Below are 13,673 nucleotides of genomic sequence, written 5' to 3' on the forward strand. Positions count from 1 at the left end.
CAAAATTTAAAATGTTTTTAAGTAGTGGCTGCAGCAGGGCAGTCAAAATCAGGAGAATAGGGAGAGATTCTGGATTCTTTTTGTTTATTTGTTTGTTTGTTTTTTGTAACAAAATAGCAGATAAGAGCTGTGGTAAAAGAATAAGAAATTAAAAAAAGACAATGCCCCTCTGAAGCAACAGCAGGGGTGAGGTGCACAAAAGAAAAAGAAGCAATATTAGAAACACTGAGCCTTAAAATGGCTCTGAGTAATCAGACTGTCACTTTGATAAAGATACATGAAAACTCTGTAAGCACAAAAGAAATAGTTACAGCTTATGTAAAAATTGATATGAATAATGTTATAGAAGTTAAACTAAGGACAGAATGTGCATTTGCCCCAGAACATGTGCAGTGTGTATTGTAGAAGGCGCAAAAGAAATGCAAACATACCATGTTACTTAATTAAAATGCTATTAGGGCTCCAAAGGGAGCCACAATAGGTTGGCAAAAAGGAGTACTTGTGGCACCTTAGAGACTAACAAATTTATTTGAGCATAAGCTTTCGTGAGCTACAGCTCACTTCATTGGATGCATTTGGTGGAAAATACAGTGGGGAGATTTATATACACACACAGAGAACATGAAACAATGGGTTTCAACAATTTCCATCCCACCATCAACCTCAGCCTGGACCAGTCTACACAAGAGATCCACTTCCTGGACACTACAGTGCTAATACGCAATGGTCACATAAACACCACCCTATATCGGAAACCTAGTGACCGCTATTCCTACCTACATGCCTCTAGCTTTCATCCAGATCATATCACACTATCCATTGTCTACAGCCAACCTCTACGATATAACTGCATTTGCTCCAACCCCTCTGACAGAGACAAACACCTACAAGATCTCTATCATGCATTCTTACAACTAAAATACCCACCTGCTGAAGTGAAGAAACAGATTGACAGAGCCAGAAGAGTACCCAGAAGTCACCTACTACAGGACAGGCCCAACAAAGAAAATAACAGAACGCCACTAGCCATCACCTTCAGCCCCCAACTAAAACCTCTCCAACGATCTTTAAATATTCAGGGTAAATAAGACTAATCCCCTGAGATGGGATATTAGATGGATGGGATCTGAGTTACTATAGAAAATTCTTTCCTGGGTATCTGGCTGGTGAATCTTGCCCATATGCTCAGGGTTTAGCTGACTGCCATATTTGGGGTCGGGAAGGAATTTTCCTCCAGGGCAGATTGGAGAGGCCCTGGAGGTTTTTCGCCTTCCTCTGTAGCATGGGGCATGGGTGACTTGAGGGAGGCTTCTCTGCTCCTTGAAGTCTTTAAACCATGATTTAAGGACTTTAATAGCTCAGACATAGGTGAGGTTTTTTGTAGGAGTGGGTGGGTGAGATTCTGTGGCCTGCGCTGTGCAGGAGGTCGGACTAGATGATCAGAATGGTCCCTTCTGACCTTAGTATCTATGAATCTATGAACCTATGAATCTATAACGCATCATCACGGATCTACAACCTATCCTGAAGGATGACCCATCACTCTCACAAATCTTGGGAGACAGGCCAGTCCTTGCTTACAGACAGCCCCCCAACCTGAAGCAAATACTCACCAGCAACCACACACCACACAACAGAACCACTAACCCAGGAACCTATCCTTGCAACAAAGCCAGTTGCCAGCTGTGTCCACATATCTATTCAGGGGACATCATCATAGGGCCTAATCACATCAGCCACACTATCAGAGGCTCGTTCACCTGCGCATCTACCAATGTGATATATGCCATCATGTGCCAGCAATGCCCCTCTGCCATGTACATTGGTCAAACTGGACAGTCTCTACGTAAAAGAATAAATGGACACAAATCAGACGTCAAGAATTATAACATTCAAAAACCAGTCGGAGAACACTTCAATCTTTCTGGTCACTCGATTACAGACCTTAGGGTGGCTATCCTTTAACAAAAAAACTTCAAAAACAGACTCCAATGAGAGACTGCTGAATTGGAATTAATTTGCAAACTGGATACAATTAACTTAGGCTTGAATAGAGACTGGGAATGGATGAGTCATTACACAAAGTAAAACTATTTCCCCATGTTATTTCTCCCCCCCACCCTACCCCCCCAGTTCCTCAGATGTTCTTGTTAACTGCTGGAAATAGCCTACCTTGCTTGTCACCATGAAAGGTTTTCCTCCTCCCCCCCTCCCCCCCGCTGCTGGTGATGGCTTATCTTAAGTGATCACTCTCCTTACAGTGTGTATGATAAACCCACTGTTTCATGTTCTCTGTGTGTGTATATAAATCTCCCCACTGTATTTTCCACCAAACGCATCCGATGAAGCGAGCTGTAGCTCATGAAAGCTTATGCTCTAATAAATTTGTTAGTCTCTAAGGTGCCACAAGTACTCCTTTTCTTTTTGCGATTACAGACTAACACGACTGCTACTCTGAAACCTGACAATAGGTTGGGTTTTCTTTTTCAGATTGCTGTGTGTTTTGGAAGCAGAAGTTAAAAGTAATCAAAACTCTGGTGAAAGCTGATTGCGTCCCTTTTAAGATAGAGTCTCTGAACTGCTGATGACTTTAAATCCAAAAGCAGGAAGCGTCTCTGAATATGCAAATTACCTAACTGATAAAGGAAGGAAAGAACTAGCAGCAAAAAGCACAAAGGAGCTGCAGATAAAGGACATACCTGGTCAGCAAACAAATTGTCTAAATAAAAGGCATGGAATAACAAGATAACTTTAATAAATTTAATGATAAGTACCCCTGTAACAATATATAGTGTGTCTGATTTTTGGAAAAACCCTTTAACGTCATATAGTAATGATTCTTCTCAGCCATTACCTTTAAATAAACTTGAAGCTTAACACAGCAGGAAAAACATTATAAACTTGGTCTGCTGTATAAGAAGGGAAACTGAGGTACCCCACCTCATGGATTTAATGACTAAACAGTGGATAATTTCCCCATAACCCTTGCAAAGTAGAAGCCATTGAAACCTGGCCTGCCTATAGAACAAAACACAGGAAAAGCTAGGGGTAATTCCTCTGTTTTGCCTGCAATCAGCAAGGGTATTTGTAAAAGAAATATTTTAAGCAATAATCTGCCACCCCAAAAGGGGTAGAAACATGTTCTTTTTGTCTTTCAGAAAATCAGGAAAAGCTGATGCCAGCTGAAGAGCAACCCAATACCATGAATCTACTGTCACAATAGAAATTGTGTTTTGTATTCTAGGTTTTGTCTTGTTGCTAGCACTGTTGTGTGTTTAAAATACTGCAGATCTGCAGGTAATTAAGAATAAATTAAACTCTCTGTCCCAGCTACGGGACAGCCTAATACAAAACCAAAGAAAGAGATCATTGTTTGACACTTATCAATAGGAATGGATGCAATACGTTTCCAGTATTGTAAAACCAGACTTGTTAATGGGAGAAATTGTCAAAATTGCACACGAACACTCCCTGGAGGCAAAGGTATGGAAGGTTAGCCCACTCCACATATTACACATGGGATCCTCCTGGCTACTCCAGACCTCGAGCCAGTGGGCTGCGGTGGGAGGGAAGCTATTCGACACTAGAGGTTGTACCGAATGGACTCCTCACCCTGCCTGTTGCCCCAGAACCTTGTAGTAAAGATACATCACTAGGATCATGTATGTGGGATGAACTGGAATCACAAACTCAAATTGCCTCACAGTACTTTTTCTTGAATAGGCTACATAGAAAGTGACACTGACAATTATAAATCTTAGTGTCAAAAGGGGGATTATGTTGGATCATATTAAAGAAGTACTGTATTAAAATCACAAAAGAGTTTGATTCCCCATAATTAGTAATACCCTGAAATTTAAACTAAGAGATCTCTTCTTTTTTGGTCTCGTTTTAACTGTTTCTCTCCCTCTCTGTGTGAAACTTGCAAGCTGTTAATTGTGTTAGTACATCCTAAAACAGAGTCTGCATCCGATGAAGTGAGCTGTAGCTCACGAAAGCTTATGCTCTAATAAATTTGTTAGTCTCTAAGGTGCCACAAGTACTCCTTTTCTTTTTGCGAATACAGACTAACACGGCTGCTACTCTGAAACCTCAGATATTCTTGTTAACTGCTGGAAATAGCCTACCTTGCTTGTCACCATGAAAGGTTTTCCTCCTTTCCACCCCCCCGCTGCTGGTGATGGCTTATCTGAAGTGATCACTCTCCTTACAGTGTGTATGATAAACCCACTGTTTCATGTTCTCTTTGTGTGTATATAAATCTCCCCTCTGTATTTTCCACCAAATGCATCCGATGAAGTGAGCTGTAGCTCACGAAAGCTTATGCTCAAATAAATTTGTTAGTCTCTAAGGTGCCACAAGTACTCCTTTTCTTTTTGCGAATACAGACTAACACGGCTGCTACTCTGAAACCTACTCACACAGAGACTCCCCGCCCTTTTGTTGTATTTATCTCACTTTGTTAACAATTGTGATTAAAATAGAGATAGAGGATGTATGTGGATGGATGCTTGGTGTGGATAATAACTGAATGATCAGGGAGGTGCCAGCCTAAGAATCCAGTGTCCATCGGCCAAAGAAGGCATCAAGTGGAGAGAACCAGAGGACCCCCGGAGGGCAGACTGGAATCTACCCAACAGCCTCAAGGATGGGAGAACCGAAGAACAACACAGAGCCGTCAGGAATGTGCCATCTGCTGATTGATTCAGCAACAGCATGATGAAGCAATTCCCATAGACTGGCATAGGAAGAAATTCCTATCAAAATGGATTCTAGAAAGTGAGAATTTTGGGGTCTGATTCTGCAAACCAACTTCCAGGAGCATCAGATGTGCATCTGACAAGGCCCTGCTCCCTCCTCGTGTCCAGGCCACCTGGCCAGTGGCTTGGCATGAGCAACTCTAAGGCTGGTAACTATGATAACAACCTTGCAGAACCAAGGGGTGTGTGTGTGTGTGAATAAATGTGTGAATAAATATGAAATTGAATGGAATGTTTTAGCTATAACTAACTGCTTACTATGATTCTTTCTGTATTCACTATAAATGTGGCATTTTGCCTTATTCCCTTTAATAAGATCTTGCTGGTTTTTATTTTATTGGTATAACACTCCGCCCCCATAAAGACAAGTCATGCAAAGCAGATTCCTCCCATCAGCTGAGTTTGCAGCTCAGAGCACATGGCAGGAGGGGGATAAAAACCCCAAATAGAAGAAACAGGATCTTTATGCTGCTGCACTCTGGGGAAGGGGGCAAAGTTTACTAGGCATAAGCATGAGATTCCCAGCTGCAAAGGGCAGATGAACTTTTTATTATAGAAGTTTCCGTTATCTAAGATTATATCTGATTTATGTGTATATGTTTACCTGCTTTAACTCAGTAAATAAATCATTTCCTTTTCCTATTTAATAAATCTTTAGATAGTTTATTGTAGGTTTGGCTACAAGCATTGTCTTTGTGTGAGATCTAAGGTGCAATTGTAAATCAAATTCCGAAACTCACTTCCCTCCTTAGCCCACGAGAGCCCAGATTTGTTAATCTTCCAGGCAGACTATAAAACCCACCTTTCCCCCAGGCATTGAGCAGGCTGGTGTGCTGGAGCAGAGAGTCATTACATTCTGATCACTTAGGGGGCTTGGGGAATAGACACATCTTCATTTTTTATATATTGAATACAGTTGTTTTAATCCATGGAAAGTACCTAGGGTGTAAACTGGGTACTATAAAATTTAAACAGGTAAACAAAGGAGTTGGGGAGAGCTGACCCATAGCTTTGGATATCTTGATCATTGTACTTTGAAAATCTCACCCATACTGTTGCAGGGTCCCATCTGTTTGCATCAGATTAAAAAAAAAAAAGGAAGCTATTCCAATAGATACTAAAATGTCAGTTGAACTAAACCAAATGCAGTTCAGAGGCAGAAAGCTAGAAAGATTTTTGCTCTTACCTGTCCATGCAATGCCAGACCAGAAACAATGTGGGGTGGATTGCTGTTTTGCTAGCACTTCCCTAACAGGCCCAGCCACCACCTTCCCCATGACCTCTCTGTAAAGAGTTTACTCAGGTGATTCTAGGGTAAGCTGAAAAGAGGGATAGGAATATATTCCCCCCGCTCCCCATAGGTTTGTTTGTAAGAGCCATCCAAAGTGTTCAGTTATTTTGGTTCCCAGATTTAAAGCACAAGTTTAATTAAGATCCCAGTTGAGGTGTGTAATGATGGGGACGGCTGCTGTGCTACAGATAAGTGGCAGTAAGGTGATGGTAGCTAGATGCCCATAAATTAGAGTTGGGGACAGATCCTGAAATTCTTCATCAGGCATAAATCTCACCGAAAATTATGAGGATTTTGCCTGAGAAACTACTTCAGGATTTGGCCCTCAGAGCTGCTAATTACTTGAAACATTTTTCCTTCCTGGGCATGCTCCTAGAATGTGCTGAAGTCACAGAAGTAATGAGCATGCCAGACTGACTAGTACATTTTGGTGTAGATGATTTAATTGGTGATCTGCCCAGTTGCATGGCATTTACCAGTCTGCACTGCTCATTGTCTCATCCACACAATCAATCTGATCCAGTGCAAATATCCCACTAACTTCCACGGCTATTGGACTGGGTCTGCCCCTATCAGTCAGCTGGGGAAATAGAAAACAGAGGAGAATTACAGGGTCTTCTCTGTGTCCAGCAGTCAGGAAAAAGAATCCCCTTTATATTCATTACAACCAAGCCCACTTTTCTATGACTCTGTGGTATTACCCTAATCTCCTGCCCATCTTGAATCCAAGCACTGAACAAATAATGATGACATTAAGCACGTCCTGGATTTATATAAGTAAAGAGTGTGGGGGCTGAAATGTAACACCAGGATAAAGTGCTCAGCATTTCTTCTTTAAGGGAGGCATAGAAAGCTCTCTGGCTTTTCCCAGGGCATTCAGTTCGGAACAGCAGATTACATATCGGTGGCTGCCCAGCCAGGAAATTAGTATTGAACTGTTCTAACATTCCAGTAAGTAACAGAGTCATCCTATACTGAAGCACGTGTTAGGGTATAGAAAGATGTGTGTGAAGTGAAGATTGGGGGTGGGGGCAGTGATGCAAACAGGGCACCATTTATGGATTAAGGTAAAGCACAGGTTGTTTCTAATGAGGATTTCTGTATAACAAATGTATTTCAGCCTAACCCAGATGAATTTTTTTTTTGCTGAACTCCAGCATTAGAGCTCACCTCATCATATCACAGAGATTGGGTGTTTTATAAATGCCTTGCGACAAGCGATCAGATTAGAGAGAGAGCTGTCAAAAATGCAGAGCCACACACTGTTGTGCAAATCAATGGGCCAACGAGTCTAATATCCTGTTTCTAACAGTGGTCAATTCTGGATGCTTGAGATGAAGGCATAAAATCTACATATCGGACCTAATTGCATTTCCCATTGGCAATAGCTTCTTCAGCCCCATCTTCCCCTACCACCATGGCTTTCATGGCTTTTCTGCTGTTTCTGCAGCTGCCTACATGAGCTGATTTAGAAGCATGGCCTTGTGTCTTACATGTAGTTAGCTCTCCCTTAGAATCGACAACCATTCTATTGATGTGAAGGGGTTTAGAACTGATATAGCATGTATCATTAAATATAAAATTCCTGATATAATGAAATCTCTCAGCCATTCTTACAGCACTTTTTGGATGAGATGTGTTTAGAAACCAATCCTGCTTCATGTAGCCCTGGCTACGATTATCCTCATTGTGATGCAGGTTATTTACAGAGAGCTAAATCCTGAAGTCTTTATTCAGCTTCTATTCAGGCAAAACTTTCCATTGAAATGGGAGTATTGCTTGGAATGTCTATTAGCAGGGTAAGGTCGTCAGGATTTGCCTTTGCTTTGTTGGACAAATTAGAAATAAAACTGGGTGCAGCATTTCTAAACTATTATATGGAAAGTAAACTGGAGAATGGAAACAATAATACAAGTGGCTTCTTACTGCTGCCCAACTTTTCAGGAGAAAGTTTATTTTCATATTTGAGCTAAATCCCTGGTGTACACAGTGTGTTCGGAGAACTGAATTCTTGCAGGTGGGAATAATGCTGTTTGTATATTCCAAAATGAATGGGATATCAACCCAATGTGGGGCTCTGTGCTTTATTCTGGATTTCACCACTGCTGCCTGCTAAGAGAAAGGGAGGAAATGCTGGAAAGCTACAACAGTGAGGAGCAGAGAAAGCAGATGTGTTTGTACTGAAGAAAATAATACTGTTCATTAGTCAATCTCAAATGGCTCTACAAGGGAGGTCAGAATCATTAGCCCCATTTTACAGATGGGGAAAATGAGGCACAGGGGAAGTGACTTGACCAAGCCCACCCAGGAGGCAAGTAGTAGAGCCAGGATTAGAACCCCAAGCTCCCAAGTCACAGCCTAGTGTGCTCTCCACTAAGCTATACTGCATCACAAGCAAAATAGTGGCCATGCTGGGTCAGACCAATGGCCCTTCTAGCCCAGTATCCTGTCTTCGGACTGTGGCTGGTGCCAGCTGCATCAGAGGGAATGAACAGAGGAGGACAATTATCAAGTAATCCATTCCATCATCCAGGCCCAACTTCTGGCAGTCAGATTTTTAGGAACTCTGAGAGCTTGGCATTGCAACGCTGACCCTCTTAGCTAATAGCTATTGATACAACTAGCCTCCATTAACTTATCCTGGTATCACACCCTCCAATTAACAGTACTCTTTGTTCCTTTGGCTTTCACCCTCTCTAAGTTTCTATTTCAGTCGTCCAATCTTCCCACCCATTATTTGTTCTCCTTATCCACGTAAAACCTCGCTCTCTGGTTTAGAAGGGCTGTTAGCATTTTAGCTTCTTCATGCTAAAAGATTCAAGAGTTGAGCTCCTCCAAGATCAGCCACGTTCTAATTACAAGACACTCCTCCCTGACATGGAGTCGGTAAGAAAACAAGATCAGGGTTAGCGTAGGTATGGAAATGCACATGACTCACTCCAATAAGCTGGCTTTAGCACTGACTAGCATGATCAAGTTTGTTATAAACTCTTGCCACTGTGAGCTGGGAGAATGTGGAGAGCTGAGAGCTGTCAGATTCACCCAGCATTTTTTAATAGCGCAAAAAGCCCTGCCCAACATTCATTAATTTCCCCTACATTATCTTGCTTGCTGAGCTGTGGTTATAGTGACTCAAAGACTTGAGAAATGGTGTATAAAAATCATTTCATTAAAGGAACAATAAAGGCAAAACCATTTTATCTAGACCAGCAGGAAGGGGGGACTGGGCAAAGAGGAAGGTGACTTTACAAGGTTAGTTTTTGATTGGAGAGAATTTCAGAGTTCATGGAGACTTCGGTGGGGGAAAAAAGAGGGGAGGTAGAATTAATCTTTAGGATACAAATATTTTCCTGACTATCTGATAAATGGATGCATTTGTGTACGAAAGTCTCCAAACGGGCTAAAATTTTCAGCAACACTGCAGTAGATTGTTTTAACTATTATAATTACACACGATTTGCCCATCTCTAACATCGTACATCTAAGAAGCACAAACTCCTCTGAGGTCAATGTTTATTATTAAGCTCTTTTTACAGATGCATAAATGGAGCTTCAGAGAAGTAAAGAGATTTCCCTGAGATTATGTGCTCACAGCAAGTCAGTAACAGAGCCAGGAATAGAACCCAGGCATCCTACCTCCCTAACCCCAGCTCTAAGCACTGAACCTTACACTACCTCCTTCTGTTAGGAGATGCCCCTCCGCCATCCCTTGCAATAATGCACAGGATCTTCCATGGTCAACATTAGAAAACTGGGAAAGCAAACATATTTATCAAATAAATTACTTTACAAGTGAGAGGAAACCACCACCCCTTGAGGACATTCAGTATGCCAAAGGTGAAAGTCACCCTTCTGATGAGGGGCAGGATAGGGGTGGATTTCAGCCAATATCTGTGCAATCTTATGATAGAAACTTCAACATGACAAGTTGGTTTCATGCTGGATTCTCTGTTATTCAATGGCCATATTGTCTTTCAAAGTACATTGATTACCAAAGTCTCTGTTGTTGTGTGAGCACTTTGGGGCAGGGACTGTCTTTTTGTTGGGTGTTTGTATAGCACCTAGTACAATGGGGGGCTGATCCATGACTCCTAGATGCTACTGCCGACAAATAATAAATATTTACACTGGAAAGCAATGAGCCAAGATTTGGGGGCCAAATGGAGCATGGATTTAGTGCATAGATTTTCCATAATACTGTAATTATGGAATGTTCACGGTGAATTCAGTACTGGTGCCAGCCTTGCAGATGAGGTCCTCTCTCCACAGGCCAGAGATAGCTCAGGAAGCTTTAGTGCAAGTTTCCCTGTTACTGCCACCAAACTGATCTGGAGTGACCACCTCTAGGCGTAATGATGAAGTGGATTCTCCATATTCTTTCAGTCCTGGGCCTCTCTGCTGAGATTTCTAGGCAGGGTGTCAATGGAGATGGTAGTTTCCGTGACACAGTTACCAGCCACCAAAGAACTGAACTGAAACCAATGTCATTTCACATAAGCCACAAAGCTGATCAGATGGTAAAGGATTCTGAACATACCATCTCTGACTCTGGATTTGAACCATTAATGAGCAGGTGACTAGAATCATCTCTTTAGCGCCACTGATCCACACAGTGGCTAGTGTTATTTTCAGGATTGTTCTATCAAAGCGGTTTCTTTAAACAAGGAGTAAATTTAACACAAGCTCTTGGCTACATGAATCAGCAAAAAGAGGGGTTTACTATGCTCCATCCCAGCTGTGGGAAATCCATCTCTTATACAGGCTCATCTAATGTCCTGTCAGCATCAGACAAAACCAAGTCCCCTTTCCAGAAGATGTAACCTGGGTAATTAAAGTGTTTAGAAAATAGAAAGCATTTGCTTGGCACAGTGGAAAACCCCTAATTTTGATTCCGACAGCTGCAAAGCGGAAAACTGGAGATTGGCTGTATCAATAGACAACCCCAGTCAGTCAGCTAATCTGTAGCATTGCCTGCCTGGCCTGCAGAAGGCTGCACTTTTATGTGAAACTGCAGCCAGCTGGTTTATAAATTGATACATTGCATGACAAACTGCAGGAATTTTCAAAGCAAAAATAGTACATCAATAAAACCCTCAAGTCATAAATAGGCTGTATGTACCGGCCTTGGACCACGTCAAATTAACGTCATGAGTATATATTCTACTAGTGGCAGTCTGCATGGCTCATGTAGAAAAAGCCAAAGGCCCAGCATCACTAGAGAGACAGACTATCTCGTAAGAGCCAAATCCACAAATGCATTTTGATAGGCATCTGCACTGACATTTCTTAATATTTATATTTCATTTTCTTCCAATATATTATCAAACCTCTTTTTCATTTGTTTGTAATGTTCATGTGAATTAAGTGTATGAGAAAAATGCCGGTTTGACAGCAAGTCCTCTATTAAGTAGAGCATGGGCAGCGTATGCTTTCCCACGCTGCCCAACCCGGACCTGGAGGAAGCTGACTCTTCAGAGCTAAGAAGCCAGTTTGGCCTCCATGGTCCACTCAACCCTCAGCCTTCCAGTAAGAGAACCAATTGTGAGGCTATTTTAAATTATGTGGATTATGAATGTCAGCCCAATATATTAGTAGTTCTTCGCTGGCAACAGCAGACCTTTAGGTCCACTGTACAAGTAGGAAAAGAGGCAGCAAAACTATTTCCCACCACCCACTTCTATATATACTTGGTGCAAAGAGCCACTCATCCATTCCCACAGATCGCGGAACCATATGATCAAAATAGCATGAACTCTGAGCATTCGTACAGCAGCAAAAGCTTTATTAATGGCATGAACTTTGTCTCAAGTTGGAAACCAGGGGCTAGACCACAGGGAGCCCTAAGATACAGATTCCAGTGCTAACGACCAAGATTCTAAAGGCCTGTCACTTAACTTCTCTGCCTGTAGTCCCCATTGTAAAATCAGCTCCTACATAGCCCCCTCCTGAGTAAAGAGCCCTTTCAGCTCCTCAGGAGGAAGGCTCTACAGAAGTACAAAGTGTTACTTTGATGAACACTGTATAAAAAGGGAAATAAAAAAGGGATTAATTAGAAATAGGACTTTATTTCCCTCTCAGTGGGTTTTAGAGTTGCAGCATCATTTTGTTTTACTGCTCCATCTCGCAGCATCCAGAGGCCTCAAGCAGGACCAGGATCTCAAATGCACTAGCTGCTGAACAAACACAGAAAGAAAAAAAGAAAAAAACCCTTATGGTTCTCTTGCTTGGGAGAATTCATTCAATTCCAGAACCACATTCAGCACTAAAGCATTGATTTCATTTCACGAAGATGCACATTAGCCTTGTGGAAACATGGATTTTCTTCTAATGGCACATTCTGTACTGTACCCCTCTTCTGGTAAATTGGCTGGGCACTCACACCCAGAGCGCAAACAGGAGTTTGATTTCAATTTATAAACGAGTCAGGCAAGGCTAGCGTTCATGCAGAGTGCAGCACAAAAATCGCACCCACCTCTTTCTTATTTTAGAAGATTCTGCAGAGAATCTGACATTTTTGGCAGTTACTAAAAAGTAAAAACTATCCCAGCAGTGGGTTCTTTTGTTTCTATTGAATTTGAACATTTTTACCCCAGGGCACTGGGTTACAATCCCAACTCTGCCACTGGCCCGTTTGGTGACCTTAGGCAAGTTACTTCCTGTCTCTGTACCTCTCTCTCTGTCTGTTATGCCTATTTAGAACCATTTCCTTGAGGTGGGACTGTTTCTTCCTATTTGTACGATGCCTCACACAATGGTGGCCTAAGCAGTTTGGGCCTCTGGGTGCTATCAATACAAATAATGCAAAACATTTTTGCTTGCCTGTTTGGTCTGGATGTTGGTTTGCAAGATTGATATTGAGCTTGGAGTACTTTTCTTTTCCTGCCTGGCTACCACATCACAGCTATGCATATCTTAGCCTGCTCTCTAAACTATCTCCAACCATGCCTTCCAAAAGTTAAGCATTGAAGCCCAATTCCCAGAGGTACCAAACAGCCAAAGCATCTACTGACTGATGGGAGCTACAACTGTCCAGCACCTCTGAAAATCAGGCCCCTTAAATATAATTACATGCCTAACTTTGGGTAGCCAAGATAAAAAATTCTGGCCTTAACACTTCATGCTGTAAAACCTAGACTCTTCCTTGGCAAGTGGATATATAATATAAACATGTTCTTTTTCTTCTTAATCCATGCTAGTTGGCCACTTTCCTCTCCTGGTTTAATGGTTGCCCATTTAAGGCATCAGGAGTGTTAAAGAAAAAAAGTAACACATTCAAGCCCCACGCTAATCAGATTATTTAAGATACACAGAGAGATTTGTGTGTGTGGAATGTGTCACTTACTTGTCACTGTTCACTTGAAGATAAGAAACTTTTAAAAAAGAGTGAGGGAGTATTGGATTCTGTGGGTAATGTGCATTTGCAGAAGATGATGAACAGCTGAGATAATAAGAAATGAAAGATTTGAGTGAGTAGCAGTTTAAGGTGTAGGTGTAGAAAGATATTTCAGGAGTTAATGGGAACATAAGCAGGCACTCACAATTAGATCTTGTAATGTTGGAGGGGAAAAAAAAATACAGGTGGTTGCACAAATTACCTGGGGGTCGAGATCCACCAAGGGACT

At 41.8% G+C, this 13,673-nt stretch overlaps 1 long non-coding RNA gene across 1 annotated transcript; it reads left to right on the forward strand.

Annotated features, from left to right (window-relative positions):
* Positions 1-237: 237 nt before the first annotated feature.
* LOC122456934 lies at positions 238-2,636 on the forward strand. Its single transcript, XR_006276112.1, has 2 exons — positions 238-481; positions 2,472-2,636. It is a non-coding gene; the product is annotated as an uncharacterized LOC122456934 (long non-coding RNA).
* Positions 2,637-13,673: the final 11,037 nt, after the last annotated feature.

Source organism: Dermochelys coriacea, chromosome 1 (assembly GCF_009764565.3).
Source record: "Dermochelys coriacea isolate rDerCor1 chromosome 1, rDerCor1.pri.v4, whole genome shotgun sequence".
Classification (NCBI taxonomy): domain Eukaryota; kingdom Metazoa; phylum Chordata; order Testudines; family Dermochelyidae; genus Dermochelys; species Dermochelys coriacea.